This window comes from Dendrobates tinctorius, unplaced genomic scaffold (genome assembly GCF_039654945.1).
Source record: "Dendrobates tinctorius isolate UK_male_01 unplaced genomic scaffold, ASM3965494v1 ptg000372l, whole genome shotgun sequence".
NCBI classification, from domain to species: domain Eukaryota; kingdom Metazoa; phylum Chordata; class Amphibia; order Anura; family Dendrobatidae; genus Dendrobates; species Dendrobates tinctorius.
Genome location: NW_027362038.1, coordinates 1,499,110 through 1,519,843, shown reverse-complemented (window position 1 = coordinate 1,519,843; position 20,734 = coordinate 1,499,110). Strand labels below are relative to the sequence as shown.

Here is a 20,734-nt window from a genome sequence, read left to right as displayed (position 1 = left end):
TGTGTACGAGGTGTACGGAGCGGAGCCGCGTGTGTACAAGGTGTACGGAGCGGAGCCGCGTGTGTACGAGGTGTACGGAGCGGAGCCGCGTGTGTACGAGGTGTGCGGAGCGGAGCCGTGTGTGTACGGGGTGTACGGAGCGGAGCCGCGTGTGTACGAGGTGTGCGGAGCGGAGCCGCGTGTGTACGGGGTGTACGGAGCGGAGCCGCGTGGGTACGAGGTGTACGGAGCGGAGCCGCGTGCGTACGAGGTGTACGGAGCGGAGCCACGTGCGTACGAGGTGTGCGGAGCCGCGTGCGTACGAGGTGTACGGAGCGGAGCCGCGTGCGTACGAGGTGTACGGAGCTGAGCCGCGTGCGTACGAGGTGTACGGAGCGGAGCCGCGTGCGTACGAGGTGTAAGGAGCGGAGCCGCGTGTACGAGGTGTATGGAGCGGAGCCGCGTGTGTGTACGAGGTGTACGGAGCGGAGCCGCGTGTGTGTACGAGGTGTACGGAGCGGAGCCGCGTGTGTACGAGGTGTACGGAGCGGAGCCGCGTGTGTACGAGGTGTACGGAGCGGAGCCGTGTGTGTACGAGGTGTACGGAGCGGAGCCGCGTGTGTACGATGTGTACGGAGCGGAGCCGCGTGTGTACGAGGTGTACGGAGCGGAGCCGCGTGTGTACGAGGTGTACGGAGCGGAGCCGCGTGTGTACGAGGTGTACGGAGCAGAGCCGCGTGTGTACGAGGTGTACGGAGCGGAGCCGTGTGTGTACGAGGTGTACGGAGCGGAGCCGTGTGTGTACGAGGTGTACGGAGCGGAGCCGTGTGTATGAGCTGTACAGAGCGGAGGCCTGTGTGTACGAGGTGTACGGAGCGGAGCCGTGTATGTACGAGGTGTACGGAGCAGAGCCGCGTGTGTACGAGGTGTACGGAGCGGAGCCCTGTGTGTACGAGGTGTACGGAGCGGAGCCGCGTGTGTACGAGGTGTACGGAGCGGAGCCGCGTGTGTACGAGGTGTACAGAGTGGAGCCATGTGTGTACGAAGTGGAGCCGTGTGTATGAGCTGTACAGAGCGGAGCCCTGTGTGTACGAGGTGTACGGAGCGGAGCCCTGTGTGTACGAGGTGTACGGAGCGGAGCCACGTGTGTACGAGGTGTACGGAGCGGAGCCACGTGTGTACGAGGTGTACGGAGCGGAGCCCTGTGTGTACGAGGTGTACGGAGCAGAGCCGCGTGTGTACGAGGTGTACGGAGCGGAGCCCTGTGTGTACGAGGTGTACGGAGCGGAGCCGCGTGTGTAAGAGGTGTACGGAGCGGAGCCGTGTGTGTATGAGGTGTACGGAGCGGAGCACTGTGTGTACGAGGTGAAATGTTTTAGAATCAAATTTTTCTATTTCACAGAGTAAAATGGAGCCACAATTTACACAGAAATGTCTCCCAAACCTGAGGTCAGGAATGACTGCACACGGCCGGGCTCCAATGGGGAGAGTCACTGTTTTGCTTTTGGAGCAGTAATTTGGCAGTCCTCCCTTGTGGGGCCAATTGTAAAGCCCCTGATGTTTGTGGACAACATACGACCCCCTAACGTGACCCCATTTCAGACACTGTACCCATCAGGGAAGTCATCTAAGGGTGTAATGGGCATTTTTATCTTACAGGTGTCACTGATTTCTTTACCACTTGGTGTGAAGATAATATTACATGTGTTCCGAGGTGCAGTGCGGGGTTCAGCTCAGGGACATCTGAGTGGGCTCCTAACCAGGTGTTATGGTGATCTCTCACATGCCCTCTCAGCGCCTCCCTACTCACTATGGTCACTGCAGCTTCTCAGCATGTTGCTTCCATTTAGTCTTGGGGGGATTGGCCAGTCTCTGCAGGAATGTAACCCTGCTGTGTCCTTCACAGATTAGGTTCCCCAGCCTATCCCGTGCAGGCAGGTCCTATATTAGGCAGCTCCACCGTCCGCTCTCTGCTGGATGTTGGTTCCTAGGCAGTTCACTTTGCCTGTTGTGCCTCACACTTGTGTCTCTGACCCACCTATCAGCTGAGGTAGTCTTGGGGACTACCCTGGAGTAGTTCCTGGTGTCTACCGGCTGTCCAGCCTATCCTCTCCACCAGTAGCTCTAGTGAAGACCTGGTGGACACCCAGTTACACCTCTTTAGGGTAAGCCTTGGCCGATGGTGCAGTGGGTCCACATCCACCAATGTTACACCAAGTAACTGTGCACACCTCACAACTTTTGAAGCACAGATAGAGGCACAGAGCATGCGGCGCACATAGCAGCAAACTTTGGCCTCACCCTAATCCACGGCCATTTACCACTGCTTTCTCCCCCGGCAGGAGGAGTTGTCAGAGGGACGCTGGTAGTGAGGGAAATTCAGCAGACGCCTGAGACTGCAGGGTGTAGACCCAAATCCGGGACTGTCCGCTGTATCCGGGACAGTTGGGACTGGAGATGAGCAGGTGGATTCATGGCTCTCTGGTCCAGCGTGCGTGGGACCTGGGGATTATTTTTTGTGCCGTCATTCACAGTTGGAGCCTCCAGAACGTTCTCCTCTTTATGTAGCGTCACTATACGACATCCGGCTTATTTGTGTCTGTAAGGCCGTGTTCACACATTGCAGAAATACGGTGTTTTTTGTTTTCTGCAGGATCCGCACCATCTCCAATAACGATCTTCTCCCCCTTATTTGATGCGTTCTTGGTGCAGAGGTGAAGCCGCGTTTTTATTGCGCTTTTTAGAGGACAGAAAAGCTTTGATTCTGCACTTAATAAAGTTTCTGCAGTTTTTTACCTGCGATTTTATTAGAGAGAGAAAAGCCCCAAATCGGCACAGATCAGCCGCGTGCCTTGGGCGCACAGCGGGCGCCTTTTATGGTAAAGTAGTTTTTATTAAGGATTTATTTACATAAATGGGGTAAAGAAAAAGGGGAGACAGATTATAAATACCCAGTAATACAGACAAGAACCAAACAACAGCAAAAAAGAGAAATGTAAAGTCATGAAAGAGAGAGGCAGAATAAAGGGGAGAAAGGGTTAAGGAGGAGAATGTGGAAGGAAAAATAGGGTTTGTTAACCCCTTGGAGACCTTGCCCTCTTTCGTTTTTGCGTTTCTGTTTTTCGCCCCCCTTCTTCCCACAGCCATAACTTTTTATGTTTCCGTCAGTATGGCCATGTGAGGGCTTGTTTGTTGCGGGACAAGTTGAGCTTTGGAATAATAATAATCTTTATTTATATAGCGCCAACATATTCAGCAGCGCTTTACAGTTTAAGGGTACATGCACACGCTGCGGAATCTGCTGCGGATTATCCTGCAGTTTTGCCCACACGTACATTTTGGCCCTGCAGATTTTTCCGCACAGAATGGAAGAAATCCGCAGGACAAATGACCTGCATTTTTCCTGCAGATTTCTTCCATTTTTAATGCGGTTTTTGTGCGGTTTTCCACTGTGGTTTACCCCCTGCGGATTTGGAGACTGGGGAGGTGGAAAACCGCACAAAAGAAGTAACATGCTGTGGATTTTGTACCGCAGGAAAACCGCGTGGAAAAATCCGCACCGTCTGCACAGCGGTTTTTTTTTTCATTGATTTTAATGCTACTGTACATCACAATGCGGATATGCAGCGTTTCTGCGTGGAAAAATCCGCTGCGGATCTGCTAGAAATCCGCATCGTGTGCACACAGCCTAACAGTTTCAAAACACAAGTCATAAGTAGCAACGTTGATACAATAATTAAAGCAGAATCAGCCGCCCCTGCTGGTGAGAGCTCACACTCTACAATGAGGAGGGGGAGATACAGAGGACAGGGGGGTATTTACAATGAACGACATCATTGGTTTTACCATATCGTGTACTCAAAAATGGGAAAAAAATTCCAAGTGTGATGAAATTGCAAAAACAGTGCAGCTCCACAACTTTTTTTGGATTTTCTTTTTGCCATGTTCCCCAAATGCTAAGACTGCCCTGCCATTATGATTCTCCAGGTCATTACAGGTTCATAGACACCAAACAGGTCTCAGTTGTTTTGCATTTAAGTGGTGAAAAAAAATCCAAAATTTGTTGGGAAAAAAATATTGCGCCATTTTCTGAGGCCTGTAGCGTCTCCATTTTTCATGATTTTGGGTTGGGTGAGGGCTTATTGTTTGCGCGCCGAGCTGATGTTTTTATTGATCCCATTTTGGTGCAGATACGATCTTTTCATCATCCGTTATTGCATTTTAATTCAATGTCGCGGCATTTTTACTTTTTTTCTCACTACGCCGTCTAGTGATCGGTTTGTTCCTTTTTTTTTATTGATAGATCGGGCGATTCTGAACGCGGCGATACCAAATTTGTGTATGCTTGATTTTTCTATTGTTTTATTTTGAGTGGGGTGAAAGGGGGGGGATTTGAACTTTTATATTTTTTATATATTTTTAAAAACTTTTTTACTTTTGGCCTGCTTCAATAGTTTCCATGGGAGACTAGAAGTTGCCATAACTCGGTCGGCTCTGCTACGTACAGGCGATGACCAGATCTCCTGTATGTAGCAGAATACCTCACTTGTACTGACGTGTGCTGGGAAAGATGCGGGCTCACCGCTGGAGCCGACATTAAAGGGAGAGAAGCTACCTGCGCCGTACTAGTACAGTCATGAAGGGGTTAAGGAAAATGGGGAAAAGGGAAAAATGAAAGGGATAGAAAGAAAATGAAAAAGATTGGTCTGCACAGGATAGGCCGGGAAAGGGGTTACGGGACACATATAATACCTTATATATAAAACATTTAAGAGGCAGGAGGGGAAGAGAAGGAATGGGAAAGGCGAGGAAAGAAAAGGGGAGAAAGGAAGAACAGCTGTAACCAGGCGGAGAGACGAGAATCCAGAGGAATCCTGACTGTTACACCATGGAAGATACTGAGTGTTGGAGTCTGATAGCGCCGCAGTTCTCATGAAATCTGCGCTCTCTGTGATCTGAAGACCCTGCGGACCTCTGGGGCTTTGATGCGTTTTCCCTTTATAGGCTTCTTCTGAAAAAAAACGTATTAAGAAAAAAAATGTATGAAGAGAAAACCGCCGTCACATTTATAAGTGCAGAATCAAAGCTAATAAAAAAGTGTTAAACGCGGCTTCATATCTGCCAAAAAACATCAAATATGGGGGAAAATGCAAAAAAGAAGCGCAGCAAACGCACAATAATCAGGGAGGATTGTCACTACGTCATCTGGGTCAGACATTTACAGAAGAAAGAACGCAGCATTTACGCTACGTGTGAACACGTCCTCCGCACTACACATTTTGTTTTTCCTGTAATTTACCGATTCCTGTAAATAATCTGATTGCTGTGTTCTGCGGGTCATTACAGTTATATTGGCACAACTATGTCCGGGTTATTCACTGATTTGTGATGCTTATTATTTTAAATAAAACTAACAATGACATTTTTTTTCATTATCAAGTGTTTTTCATTATTATTAGTAATTTTATAGGATGAAAAAATCTCTTATTCTCCTAGAATACAGAAACATCCATTGTAGACAGCAGTGTATTTCTATCTGAATAATCTGCCTGTAGTCAGAGCCTGGAATATGGATCAAGTGCACACAATCCTGCCGTCACTTCACTGGAGCTTGTGGCTCAGCAGCTTACAGTGCCTGTCAGTAATGTTGAGGCTGTGGGTTTGGGATCTGGGAGTGTAACATTAAAAAATACATTTTTGTAATTGCTTATTATTTTTAATACTTTCATAGGAACAAAAAAATATATTGTTCTTCCCCTCAGTATACAGGCACCATAAAAAAAGCATTCTTATACACAATGTATTGCTATGGATATGTATACTCTGCTTCTGAGTTCATTGCCGGCAATATAGCGGTCAATATGACCAAATTCTCCCATCTCCAGCATTGTGAGCTGTGGCTCACTGGTAAAGCAGCAGCCTGTGGAGACTGAGATGGAAGCTCATACTCCTGGGGAGACCAATCACTGAAGGGAGATGAAGTGAATATATAATCTAATTTATGCACTTAGCAGAGAGAAGCAGCCAATCCCTCCAAGCAGGAGGAGCTACAGGAGCAATGAAAATGTCGGAGAGAGGAATATAGAGGTTGGGAGAACAGCTGAGACGGGACATGACAGTCCAGCTGAATCTGGGATGGTTGGGAGCTATGCAATTGAGATGCTGTTGTGTCATTACCTTAAAAAGGCGGTCCATGCTCGGAAATTCTACTAAGATGAGTGGCCAAAATTCCTCCAGAAACTCACTGCCAGTTTTTGCAAGCGCTTGAGTGTAGTTGTTGCTGCTAAGAGTGGCCCAACCAGTTATAAGGTTTAGGGGCAATCACTTTTTCACACAGGGCCCTGGAGGTTTGGATTTCTTTTTCCCTATATAATAAAGATCTTCATTAAAAAACTGCATTTTGTGTTATCTTTGGCTAATATTTACATTTGTTTGGTGATCTGATACATGTGTGACAAACATGCCAAAGAATAGGAAATGTGTATGCATATGTCTATGTATACATATATACAGTGTGTGTGTATACATATGGTGATGGTGAGGAGGCAGGGAGGAGTTTGTGTGGAAAATGGAGAAGGCGTGCTAAGTGCTGGCTCACAGGCCACTGCAATGCATAGCGGAGCTTGTAGTATTAGAGTGCAGTACGCCGGGGGACAAGAAGTGATTGATAAACATCAGAGTTACATCGAGCAGACACCAAGTGAGGCTATCTGCCTTATAAAGGTATATATTACTATAATAAGAGTATGGATCCATTACTGGCACATAATAGTAAGATTAATGAATACAAAATTAAACGAATTAGGGTAGTGGATAACTGTTTTAATATTTGGTACAGAAACCTTTGTTTGTAATTACAGAGGTCAGACGTTTCCTGTAATTCTTGACCAAGTTTGCACACACTGCAGCAGGGATTTTGGCCCATACTTCCATACAGATCTTCTCCTAATCCTTCAGGTTTCAGGGCTGTCGCTGGGCAACATTGATTTTAAGCTCCCTCCAAAGATTTTCTATTGGGTTCAGGATCAGAGTTTGGCTAGGCCACTCCAGGACCTTGAAATGCTTCTTAGTTCCTCTTGCTGTGTGTTTTGGGTCATTGCCATGCTGGAAGACCCAGTCACGACCCATTTTCTATGTTCCAACTGAGGGAAGGAGGTTTTTGGCTAAAATCTCACGATCCTTGACCCATCCATCCTCCCTTAAATACGGTGAAGTCATCTTGTCTGTTTTGCAGAAAGACTCCCCTAAAGTATGATGTTTCCCCCCACCGTGCTTCATGGTTGGGACAGTGTTCTTTGATTTGCACTCATTCTTCCTCCAAACATGGCGGGTGGTGATGATAGCAAAAAGTTCTATTTTGGTCTTATCTGACCAAGTGACATTCTCCCTTGCCTCCTCTGGATCATCCAGATGGCTATTGGCAAACTTCTAATGGGCTGGTGTGAGTAGCAGAACCTTGTGTGCCCGGAAAGATTTTAATCCATGATGGCATTGTGTGCTTGTAGCTCTATTACCGGCACCGCTGCATGGTGGGACGCCAGCTTAGTCACTGCCTCAGACCCTCGGCACAATCCCCAGCGTTCTCCTGCTTCCTGGTTGTGTGAGCGCCGCAGCTCCAAGCGATGCACCTAATACACACATGCGCGCACTCCCCCATTCTTAAAGGGGCAGAGCAAGTATATACTAAATACTCTTAGCTTGTTGCTCAGAGATATTTAGTATAATTACTACACCTGGAAGATGGCTTCCAGCTAATTGCTGGGAGTCATCCTATATAAAAGACTCCCTCTCCCTTAGGGATTCGCCATGCGACGTGTAGAATCATTAGTCAGTAAGGTGTACTACTAGTGAGTTATGAGGTCCCCTGGTCCTGGTTTGGCTAGTGTCCTAAACCTGTATTCCTTGCCTCAGTGTGGCCAGTCCTGAATCCGTCATCCCCTCGTCCCAGAGGAGCCAGTGTCTGAAACTCATTCCAGTGTAGCAAGTCCTGTATCCATAGTCCCCTGGATCCAGAAAGGCCATGGCCTGAATCTCATTCCCGGAGCGGCCAGTGCTTGAAGCTTGTCCATGAGTGGCCAGTGCCTGAACATTGTCATCTGGTCTGTGTTCGGCCAAACCCTGTTCCAGTATCATCGACCAGAGTGTCTTAACCTTGCCCTAATCAGTGTCAGTAACCATTCTGTAGAGGTACCAGAACTTACTAGTCTGAACAGAGACGTATCCCTATTCAGTGTCAGCGAACCTGAACCCTGGGGTCTGCAGCTGCAATATTGGGTTCTGCCCAGGAGTGGTACCTGGTGGCTACCTGCAGGTCAGTCTTTATCCACCAGTGAACACTAGGTAGCTGATTAGCTATGCACACTTCCTGAGCAGGCCCGGTCCTGTGATCCCAGCTCTCTTCAGGTCATTGACCCAGTCTTACCATGTAGTTCTGGGATTTCTGACCTTTCTCAGAATCTTCCTTACTCCACAAGACGAGATCTTGCATGTAGCCCCAGACCGAAGAAGACTGACAGTCAACTTGTGTTTCTTCCATTTTCTAATAATTTTGTCAACAATTGTTACCTTCTCACCAAGCTGCTTGCCTATTGTGCTGCAGCCCACCCCAGCCTTGTGTAGGTCTACAATATTGTCCCTGGTGTCCTTAGACAGCTCTTTGGTCTTGGCCATGGTGGAGAGGTTGGCGTGTGACTGATTATCTGGAAAGGTGTCTTTTATACAGGCAACAAGTTCAAACCGGTTGCAATTAATACAGGCCACAGCAGAGTAGAAGGGCTTTTTAAAGAAAAACTAACAGGTCTGTGAGAGTCTGAATTCTTGGTGGTTGGTCGGAGATCATATACTTATTTCATGCAATAACATGCAATTTCATTATTTTAAAATCATACAATGTGATTTTCTGTTTTTTTTTATTTTTAGATTTTCTGTCACCGTTGAAGTGTACCTGTGATAAATATTACAGACTTCTCCATTCTTTGTAGGACGGAAAACTTGCAAAATCGGCAGCGTATCAAATACTTATTTTCCGCACTGTGTCAGGATCTTGGCTGTACATGTCCTTAAAGATTCATTTCTTACATTCGCATCAAGACATTTTTCAACCAAACTGTGAAGTCGTGAGCGATGAGCACGGTGAGAGATTTCACCAAGATATTGCACCTATGGAAAAAAGAGATCAAGGACAATGGAATCCATCAATGCTTGTAGATAACGTTGGGCCATTGTAAGAGATGACCCGGTGCAGGAGTACAAGAGACAAGAAAAAAGAGCTGTCACTGAATGAGGGCCACAGCTTATAATGCTATTTCTGTGACTGTAATCCGTAATAGTGTTTAGATATGTCTTAGATATTGGAATTGCTGCTAAGCTTCCTCTAAGTATCAGACAATTGGCCTAACAAAATATCACGCATCTTTATATTTGCAAAAATAATGTTTCCGAGTCCTGAAACTTTTATGTATCAATAACATGTAGCGGTAAAAGGAAAACTTGTAGATATCGTAGAAACAAGGGACAAGTAAAATTGTCATTGTCAGATCTGAATTCAGAAGGGGAGAATCAGGAGGACACGGCTCGTTTCATAACCCAACCGGACAGCTTCTTTATAACCAATGAATTATTAAATGTTAAACAGCTACAAGTCCTACAGTCAGCGCAGAGACCATAGAGTCGGTGATAGGGGCGTCACATATGACTTGTCTCCTAGAGAAAAGGAAAAACAAGGAAAACTGAAGCACAAAAAATAGGGATCATACGAACTAAGGGAAGGTTAGAGGGAAAGGTAGACATTGCTCCATGAAACTTTAAGCTGATTTTCATCATGCCGTAATTATTTAGTTTCTAATGCAGCGTAATACAATAAATAAGAGGGGTGGTATTGTGTTTAACCCCTTTCTGACATCAGACGTACTATTCCGTCCATGTGCCCTGAGCCAATTTGACCATTGACAGAATAGTACGTCTCGGCGATCGGCCGCGCACACAGGTGGTGTGCGGCCGATCGTGGCCGGGTGTCAACTGATTCTCACAGCTGACACCCAGCACTAAGTGCCAGGAGCAGTCACAGACCACTCCCGGCATTTTAACCCCCAAAATACTGCAATCGAACACGATCACAGCATTCCTGGCGCAGTCAGAGGTCTGACAGTCCCTCTGCCTTTGGATCGGAGACCCCACAACGTGACGTGAGGTCGCGATCACTGCCATGGTAACCTGATGTTGTCATGACCAGAGCTAAGAAACTTCCTGGTCATGCGCAGTGCAAGTCAGGCGGTCTCTCAGTGTCAGGGCACTGAGTGCAGCGCTGACAGCTTCTATAGCAGGGGTGGGGAACCTCAGGCCCCAGGGCCATTTACGGCCCTCGATGACCTTTTATCAGGCCTCCGAGCAGATTCTCAGGGACTGCATTCTTGGGCAGGGAGCTGTATTTTGATTGCCAGAAGCTCATTAATTTCTTCTTGCTCTGTTAGCACACACACGCAGTGTTCACTACTGAACATTGAAGGGCATGCAATGAAAGATTAAGTCATGAAACCAGTGCCAGAGTCAGGATGTACTTTGTGGGCGGAGCTTGTACAGCCCCCGAAGGATGGTATAAATATCCAAATGGCCCTTGGAAGAAAGAAGATTCCCACCCCTGTTCTATAGCATGGGGATGTTGCTTCATCTGCCTGCCATAGAAGCGATCAGCCTGCAAAAAATGACTGTCCCATAGTGGGACAAAGTGTAAAAGATAGAATGAAATGAAAAAAACATGTAACTAATTGTAGAAATAAAAAAAATAAATAGAAAATAAAAAAGTCAATATTTATTCTAACATTAAATAAATATTTGAATTAAAAAAAATCTAAACAGTAAAAGTACACATATTAGGTATTGCCACGTTCATAACGACCCAACCTATAAAACTGTTCGACTAGGTAACCCCTTCAGTGAACACCATAAAAGCAAAGGCAAAAAAACAACGCTTTGTCATCATACCGCCAAGCAAAAAGTGGAAAAACACGTGATCAATAAATAAACATGGTACCGCTGAAAACGCCATCTTGTCCCGCAAAAAAAAGCCCCCATACAGTGTCATCAGCGGAAAAATAAAAAAGTTATAGCTCTCAGAAAAAAGCGATGAAAAAATAATTTTTTTTTATATAAAATAGTTTTTATTGTATAAACATAAAAAATGATATAAATGAGGTATTGCTGTAATCATAGTGACCCGAAGAATAAAACTGCTTTATCAATTTTACCACACCTGGAACGGTATAAACGCCCCCCAAAAGAAACTCATGAATTGATGGTTTTTCTTCATTCTGCATTCAAAAATCAGAATAAAAAGCGATCAAAAAATATCAAAAAATTATAGCTCTCAAAATGTGGTGATGCAAAAACTATTTTTACAATGAAAAGCATCTTTTAGTGTGTGACAGCTGCCAAGCATAAAAACCCGCTATAGCACCTCATTCACATGTCCTGATATTTCTGGTACTGGTACTGTGCCGGAGATCGACACAAGCAGGGGAGAATGGTGAGTCGTGTTCAGCACCTGGCACTGGGGAACAGCGCTTACTGTAAGGCTTCTTCCCCGGTGCCAATGCGTGTCACATGAATGATATCAATGTGATTTATGTGTGCACGTATGCTGTTTTATGGCCCATGCTGACATTAAAAATGGACGTCAGCGTGGTTTGCTCATGGACACACGGTCCGTGGAAACACTCTGACATGTGCACAGACCCATTCACTTGAATAGGCAAATAGTGCCCCGGTCCTCCCGAGTCTCTCCGCATGGCTGCCCAATGGTATAAAATTCTGTGACACACCCATGGTGTCTATATGATCACTGCAAACCCTAGATGAATTCATTGAGGTGTAATTCATAAAATGGGGTCACTTATAGGGGGTTCTGCTGTTCTGGCACCTCATGGGCTCTCCCAGTGTGTCATGGCACCTGCAAACCATAACAGTAAAATGTGGTGCTCCTTCCATTCTGAGCTCTGCCATGCACCTAAACTGTGGTTTACCCCAACATATGGGGTATCAGCGCACTCAGGACAATTTGCACAATAACTCTTGGAGTCCAATTTCTTCTGCTACCCTTGAGAAAATAAAAAATTGGCTTAGAAAATATCATTTTTGTGGAAAAAAATATTTTTTACTTTTATGGCTCTACGTTATAAACTTCTGTGAAGCACTTGAGGTTCAAAGTGCTCACTACACATTTAGATAAGTTCCCAGGGGGGGTCTTATCTAAATAAGATAAGTTCCCTGGGGGGGTCTAGTTTCCAAAATGGGGTCACTTGTGGGGGATTTCCACTGTTTAGGCACATCAGGGGCTCTCCAAACGTGACATGACACCGCAGACCATTCCATCAAAGTCTGCATTCTAAAACGTCACTACTTCCCTTCCGAGCCCCAATGTGCACCCATACAGTAGTTTTCTGCCACATATGGTGCATCAGTGTACTCAGGACAAATTGGACAACAACTTTTGGGGTCCAATTTCTACTGTTACCCTGGGGAAAATAAAATATTGGGGACTAAAAATCATGTTTGTGGAAAAAATGATTTTCATATTTTCACGCCCAGACGCTATAAACTTTAGTGAAACACCTGGGGGTTCAAAGTTCATATCACACATCTAGATAAGTTCCTTGGGGGGTGTATTTTCCAAAAAGGGGTCACTTGTGGGGGTTTCCACTGTTTAGGCACATCAGGGGCTATCCAAACGCAACATGGCGTCCAATCTCAATTCCAGACAATTTTGTGTTGAAAAAGTCAAACGGCGCTCCTTCCCTTCCAAGCTCTACCATGCGCCCAAACAGTGGCTTACCCCCACATATCAGGTATCAGCGTACTCAGGACAAATTGCACAATAACTTTTGCAGTCCAAATTCTCCTGTTACCATTAGGGAAAAAAAATAATTGGATCTGAAGTAAAGTTTTTATAAAAAAAGTTAAATGTTCATTTCTTTTTTAAAACATTCCAAAAATTCCTGTGAAGCACCAGAAGGGTTAATAAACTTCTGACATGTGGTTTTGAGCACCTTGAGGGGTGCAGTTTTCAAAATGGTATCACTTTTGGGTATTTTCTATCATATACACCCCTCAAAGTGACTTCAAATGTGATGTGGTCCCTAAAAAAAAAATGGTGTTGTAGAAATGAGAAATCACTGGTCAACTTCTAACTCTTATAACTTCCTAACGAAAAAAATTTGGTTCCAAAATTGTGTTGATGTTAAGTAGACATGTGGGAAATGTTATTAAGTCTTTTGTGTGACATAACTCTGTGATTAATGGGCATGAAAATTCAAAATTGGAAAATTGCAACATTTTCCACCAAATTTCCATTTTTTTCACAAATAAACGCAAGTCATGTCAAAGAAATTTTACCACTAACATGAAGTACAATATGTCATGAGAAAACAATGTCAGAATCACCAGGATCCATGGAAGCGTTCCAGAGTTATGACCTCATAAAGGGACAGTGGTCAGAATTGTAAAAATTGGCCCGGGCATTAAAGTGCAAACCACCCTTGGGAGTAAAGGGGTTAATGGCTAACTGAAAAGATGGTAACACATTGCAAGCTTTCCAGACTACTCAGGTCTCTTCAGGCATAGAATAATACAAAATCTGAAGAATCACATAGCACAGACATAATGCAATAGGTAAGACAAATGACGTGAAGTAGAACTATCATTATGGGGGAGGGATAAACAGTGGTGGCCATAAATATTGGAACAGTTCATAGATTAGGAGTGTGAAAGTTTTATTGTCCCCTGATAGGGGTCTGGTTCTGTGTTGTGATGCCCCACAATGTCTGAGGAGAAAATTCCTTAATTGATATTAGACATGAATCCATGCGACACATTCATTCCTGCATTGAGAGTGTCAAAGACTGTCATGAGTTTATACTCCCAGATCCTTCTGTTTCTCTGAGATTTGAAGTTACCTTTTTCATACAAGTAATTTCATGTCCATGGTGCTGTGATCAGGGCTACAAAAATGTTTTGCCACAGGTAGATCTATTCTTTTTTCTCTTATTGTGTAGTTGTGAGAATTCATCCTTGTTCTAAGCTTTTGCCCTGTCTCTCCCACATACAGACCCCCCAGTTGGACAGTTGGTACAAATAATTAAGTACACCACTCTTAATTCTTTGACGCCCCCGGAAGAAGCAGGCGGCGAAACGCGCGTCGGGGTGAGGGGACGCTGGATCACACTTGTAATTAGAGGTAATATTACTTTTTCATTCCTTGTGCTCTGTGCATATCGGCATATTTATGATCAAGATTCTTGACGTTCTCATTGTGTCCGTGTTATTTTACACGGTTATAGTATATATGCCTTTAGCCTCTGAGTGGTTTCCCTTATACCCTTAGGGGAGGGATATTTTGGATATCATTGATCTTGTTCAGACATTGTATATGGGTTCTGACTGTATGGAATAAATATTATAATTATTGATATAAGAATTGATATGTACTGTCATGTGATTGGTTCATACATGTCAGTCTTACATTGTCTCCTCATGATTACTTAAGTGTGTACGGTGTCCCCTATTACGGCATTATGCTTTTGTCATTTTTAGAATTTTTGAATAAAATGAATTTTTAATATTATTGGGATTTCTTCCTTGTTCCATGTTTATATTGATGGGATTTGTGATACGGATTTGCGTGATTTGCCCTTTTGGATTAGGTTTTGGGACATTGTAGTTATTCTATTTGTACACTTAACAAGTGTCCCTCATTTAGTATTTACATAAAGGGTAAGAATGGAGATGAGAACAAGTAGCATTACTTGATTAAACTATTTGCATAGTTTTTCCCTCTCTGCTTTAGAAGTCAACAAACTGGCTCCATAACACAATGCATAATTAGCATATCAGCAAACATCACCAGTGATCAAGGATAAGCGCACAATAAAAGTCAATATTACCGACTTACAAACAAAAGTCTGTTTTCTTGACCAACTAGAAATTAAACACTTAAAATTAAGGCCAACATACAGATAACATTCTATTATTCTTTATTTGCTATAAATAGTTGTCTGGTTAATTAAGGAACACTGCTGTATGTCTTCACAATGGCAAAAGTAAAAAAAAAAAAAAGTTTATAAAAATATTAAAAAAGTAAAAAAAAATATGAAAGTTCAAATTCCCCTTTTACCCCATTTAAAATAAAACAATAAAAAATACATATTTGGTATTGCTGCATTCAGAATCACCCGATCTATCAACATAAAAAAAGAATTAACCCGATCACTAAATGGCGTAATGAGATAAAACGTAAAAAATGCCAGAATTAAGTTTTTTTGGTCGCCACACTATTACATTAAAATACAATAACAGGCGATCAGAAGATTGTATCTGCACCAAAATGGTATCATTAAAAACGTCCGCTCGGGCCACAAAAAATAAGTCTTCACCTAACCCAAGATCATGAAAAATGAAGATGCGACGGGTATCGGAAAATGGCGCAATTCTTTCATACTTTACCTAATTAAGATTAGTTAATTTTACTGATAAATGTTTGTTTTTGGTCGTTTATTTTCTGTTGGTATTTGGTTTATTCTATAAAACTCCCATATAATATATCATTCTTGAACACACGCCACGCGCATCATGTTTTTGTACAATTTGTGAATAATATATATAGGTTCTCCTCGTCTGAGTTATTTTTGATGGCCCACAAAATACGATTTTCCTGTAACTCATTTCTCACACTCTAGGTATAATAATGACTTTTCCCCGTGTGGAATTTTTGATGTTTGAAAACGTTGTCGGTACCTGCTTTCTGGGGTCTCTTGAGGTTTTTATGTCATGTGAGCCCTGTGCCCAATCAGCGCTGACATCACTGTCCCCACCTTCGGACAAATCAAGCATCATGAGGCCGTCAGAGAGCAGCCGCAGCCCTGGCTTCCTGCTGATGTTCAGACCAAAGGAAGGAGCAGTGAAGCTGCCGCTGATTGGGTGCAGGGCTCGTGTGATGTGAGAACCTCACATTAGCCCCGGGACCGTGAGTCTCAACACCACTGAAGTGGAGCCGGCCCGCCAGTGGAGTGTGTTTTTATTTTAATGAGGTCAAACGTGAGGAATGAGTTCACTGAGAAAAAAAAAAAGATATATATACTGTATTTTTTGGACTATAAGACACACCTAGGTTTAGAGGATATTAGGAAAAAAAAATTGAAGCAAAAATTGTGGTTAATTCTGTACTTAATATCCCCTATCCTGGTATATATGGTCCCCTCATCCCTACCCTGGTATACATAGATCCCTCATCCCTATACTAGTATGCATGGCCCCATCCTTATCCTGGTTTGCAGGGCTCCCATCATGTCGTAGTATGCATGGCCCTCATCCTTATCCTGGTATGCAGTGTCCCCATTTTGTCCTAGTATTCAGGGTCCCATCCCTATTCTGGCATGATTGGCCCCATCCCGCTCATGGTATGCATGGCCCCCATCCTTATCCTGGTATGCAGGGCACCATCACTATTCGGGTATGACTGGCCCCCCATTCCAGTCCTGGTATGCATAGCCCAATCCTTATAATTGGCCCCATCCTGGTATCCATGGCCCCATCACAAAACATTAAAAAAAGCATTACACTTACCTACCCGGCGCTCCCTTGCTGAATCCTGCTCTGATACCAGCAACTGCTTTATGCTTGTAAGCAGCACATGGCAGGGACATAATGCGTTGCTCACAAGCAGAGCACAGCTGCCAGAGTACTCGCCTTTAAAACTATATCAACATTATGAACATAAAAAAGGCTTCTCCCCTATGTGATGTCTCTAATGTTTATTAACAGTTGATTTCCAAGTAAAATATTTCCCACATTAAGAAAATGAAAACGGCTTCTCCTCTGTGTGACTGCTCTGATGTCTAACAAGAAGCGCTTTCTGGTTAAAATATTTCCCACAATCTGAACAGGAAAAAGGCTTCTCCCCTGTGTGAGTTCTATGGTGTTCATTAAGATTCCCTTTCTGGTTAAAACATTTCCCACATTCTGAACAGGAAAAAGGCTTCTCTCCTGTGTGAGTTCTTTGGTGTATATCAAGATTACATTTCTGGTTAAAACATTTCCCACATTCTGAACATGAAAAAGGCTTCTCCCCTGTGTGAGTTCTCTGGTGACTAACAAGATGCCATTTCTGGTTAAAACATTTCCCACATTCTGAACAGGAAAAAGGCTTCTCCCCTGTGTGAGTTCTCTGGTGAATAAGAAAAAGTTTTTTTTTGTGAAAACATTTCCCACATTCTGAACATGAAAAAGGCTTCTCCCCTGTGTGAGTTCTCTGGTGGGTAACAAAATCTGATTTATGTGTAAAACATTTCCCACATTCTGAACAGGAAAAAGGCTTCTCCCCTGTGTGAGTTCTATGGTGAGCAACAAGCAGTGATTTACGTGCAAAATATTTCCCACATTCTGAACATGAAAATGAATTCTTTGCTTTAGGAGAAGTTTGTTTTTTATTGCCTCTTTTGTGACTTTGATTTTTCTTAGTAGTCAGTAATGAATCAGAAGATGGGACCTGTTTCATAGGACCAGATGACAGATCTTTGCTGTGAATGGATGATGATATATCTGGAGTAATAGCAATCACTTCAGTTGTATCTTGTAGGATCTCAAGATCATCAGATTTCAAAATTGAAGATGTCAGCTGTCCCTCTGATCTCCTGGTACAGTCATCTGCTAAAATAAAAAAACAATTATTTTTAATAAAATATCCTTGAGTTTTATATCTTTGAACGTTTCTACTTGAACTGTCCATAAAAATGGCAAGCTATGTAAAAAACTTTAATTATTTACCAAGACAATGAGAGTTCACAGTCTAATAGAAAATCTTGTTGCATGAGCCAGTAGTGTGCGGTGTTCAACTGTTGGTTCATTCTGCCTCCCAAATATCGAATAAAAAGAAACCAATCAATGTTATGTAGGCGAAAATAATACCAATTCTCATCTCACAAAAACAAGTCCCCACTCAGGTCCATCATCTGTCAATGGAAAAACAGAGGTTCCCGCACTATTAGTGGCTCAGAGGCTGTTGAAAAGCAACAAGGTTTCCATAAACCAATCCTGCAAAATCCGCTCTCACTTCGGAGTCTTGCAGTGTGCGCAAACAACATTTAGGATTCCTGTATTTAGCAATATTATAGTGAGAAGAATCCACTTAATTTGTGGTGTGTGTCTCCTGGAGCACAATCTGGGCACTATGTGCTGGGTAATAAAATGGCAAATGTGTAATTTTCACTCCAACATCCACTGCGTGTTAATTTCCGGAAAGGGGCTGTGGAGTCAAAATATTCACTCCTCCTACACACGTGGTCAAAATTGTTGGTACCCCTCGTTTAATGACAGAAAAACCCACAATGGTCACAGAAATAACTTTAATCTGACAAAAGTAGAAATAAATCAAAAATCTATGAAAATGAGCAGATGAAAGTCTGACATTGCTTTTCAGCCAGGCTTCCACAGAATTTTTTAAAAATTAAAACTCATGAAACCACCATGGTTACTTACCGGTAGCCGGTTTTTCCGGAACCCATGACAGCACCACATGAGAGAGGGATCCGCCCCGCCAGGACAGGAACCTACTGAAACATAAGGGGCGGCACCTCTCCCCCGCTTCAGTTGGATTACAGAGCACCTGAGAGGACTTCCCGGTTAGTTACATATTTATCCAACACCACATCACACAAATACACCCGACTATTGTGCACACCCAAACGGTGAAAAGGGGGGGAAATATACGGGTGCTGTCATGGGTTCCGGAAAAACCGGCTACCGGTAAGTAACCATGGTGGTTTTCCCTTCACCCATGACAGCACCACATGAGAGATTCTGGAGACTTCGAACACCTTAGGGAGGGACCACCGCTTGCAGCACCCTTCTACCAAAGGTCAAGTCAGCCGAGGAGGATAGATTTAGTCTATAGTGTCTAAAGAAAGTTGAGGGTGAGGCCCAGGTAGCGGCCTTACAAATTTGATCTATTGACACCTCTGCTTTCTCAGCCCAGGAGGTCGCCACGGCTCTGGTGGAATGAGCCTTGATGCCGTCAGGAACCGGGACGCCACTAGCTGAATAGGCTACACTAATGGCCTCCCTAATCCATCGGGCAATAGTCCCTTTTGACACTCCATAACCTTTCCTAGCACCCTGGAAGGCTACAAATAGGGACTGGGACCTCCTCCACTGGCTGGTTATAGACATATACTCTACTAGGGTTCTTTTAACGTCTAGGCTATGAAATTTCTCCTCCCCTGGGTTTTTCGGATTCTCGCAAAAGGAAGGGAGGACAATTTCTTGATTTCGGTGAAAGTTAGTTACTACTTTCGGCAAGTAAGCAGGGTCTGTTCTCATCACCACCCTATCCTGGTATATCTGGGTATATGGTGGGTTGACTGAAAGGGCCTGCAGGTCACTAACTCTACGTGCCGACGTTAGAGCTACCAAAATGATGGTTTTTAGGGTGAGATTTTTAGTTGAAATCTGCTGTATGGGTTTAAACGGCTCCTTCGTAAGGGATTCCAGTACCAGATTTAGATCCCATGGAGCTATTTTCAGTAAGGAAACTGGCCTAGATCTGTGGCAAGATTTTATGAACCTGGCTACCCATCTGTCTGCTGCTATGTTGCAATTGTATAATGCACCCAGCGCTGAAACCTGTACCTTTAGGGTATTAACCGCCAGGCCTAGCTGTAAGCCTGCCTGCAAGAACTCCAAGATGGACTTGATTGGGGGTTCTTGACCTAACGGTTTTCCCAGGAATTGAAGGAATTTCTTCCACGTCCTGCCATATAAGTTGGTTGTTATTGGTTTCCTACTTTTCATTAGAGTAGTCACCAACCCCGGGGAAAACCCTTTATCTCTCAAAAGCGCCCTCTCAAATTCCACGCCGTCAGATGGAGCCCCTTGACTTGTTTGTGGAATATCGGCCCCTGAGCTAATAAATCTGGAATTTCTGGCAGTACCCACGGGTCCGAGAGAGACATCCTTTGTAGTAGTGAAAACCACGGTCTTTTTGGCCAGAACGGGGCTATGAGGATTACTCTGGCTTGCTCGTCTCTTATCTTTCTTACCACTGCCGGGATTAACGCTATCGGGGGAAAGGCGTAGCTTAGTTTGAACCGCCACGGGATTTGTAGAGCGTCTACTGCCCACAGGTTTTCCCTTGGGTTTAATGAGCAGAACCTTCTCACTTGCCGGTTGTTTTTGGTAGCAAAGAGGTCGATCACTGGTTGCCCCCATACCTGTACTATCCTCTGGAATATTATACGATTTAAGACCCACTCTCCCTGTTTTAATTTGTTGCGGCTTAGAAAGTCGGCTTGAACATTTTCTGTCCCTCTGATGTGTAGGGCTGTTAGGGAGGTTAGATGTTGTTCTGCTTTGAGGAAGATTCTTTTGGCTTCGTCCATTAGGGAGTTTGACCTTGTCCCTCCCTGGTGGTTGACATACGCCACTGCCACCCTGTTGTCTGACATAATCCGGACGTTTTGACCCTGAAACATGGGGATAAATGCCTCTAGGGCTTTGTTTATTGCTCTTAACTCTCTTAAGTTGGAGGAAGCCTTCTGCTCTATGTGACCCCAGGACCCTTGGGCCATATGTTCTCTCAGGTGTGCCCCCCATTCCGAGGAGCTTGCGTCCGTCAATATTACATCGGACACGGGCCTGTGCCACAACGTTCCTCCTGCTAAATTTGTGCCGTCTAGCCACCAAGTGAGAGAGTTTTTCCCCCTTTCGGAAAGTT

At 44.1% G+C, this 20,734-nt stretch overlaps 1 pseudogene; it reads right to left on the bottom strand.

Annotated features, from left to right (window-relative positions):
- LOC141075819 (uncharacterized) overlaps positions 1-17,667 on the bottom strand; it is a 45,508-nt pseudogene extending 27,841 nt beyond the window's left edge.
- Between the last annotated feature and the right edge of the window lie 3,067 nt (positions 17,668-20,734).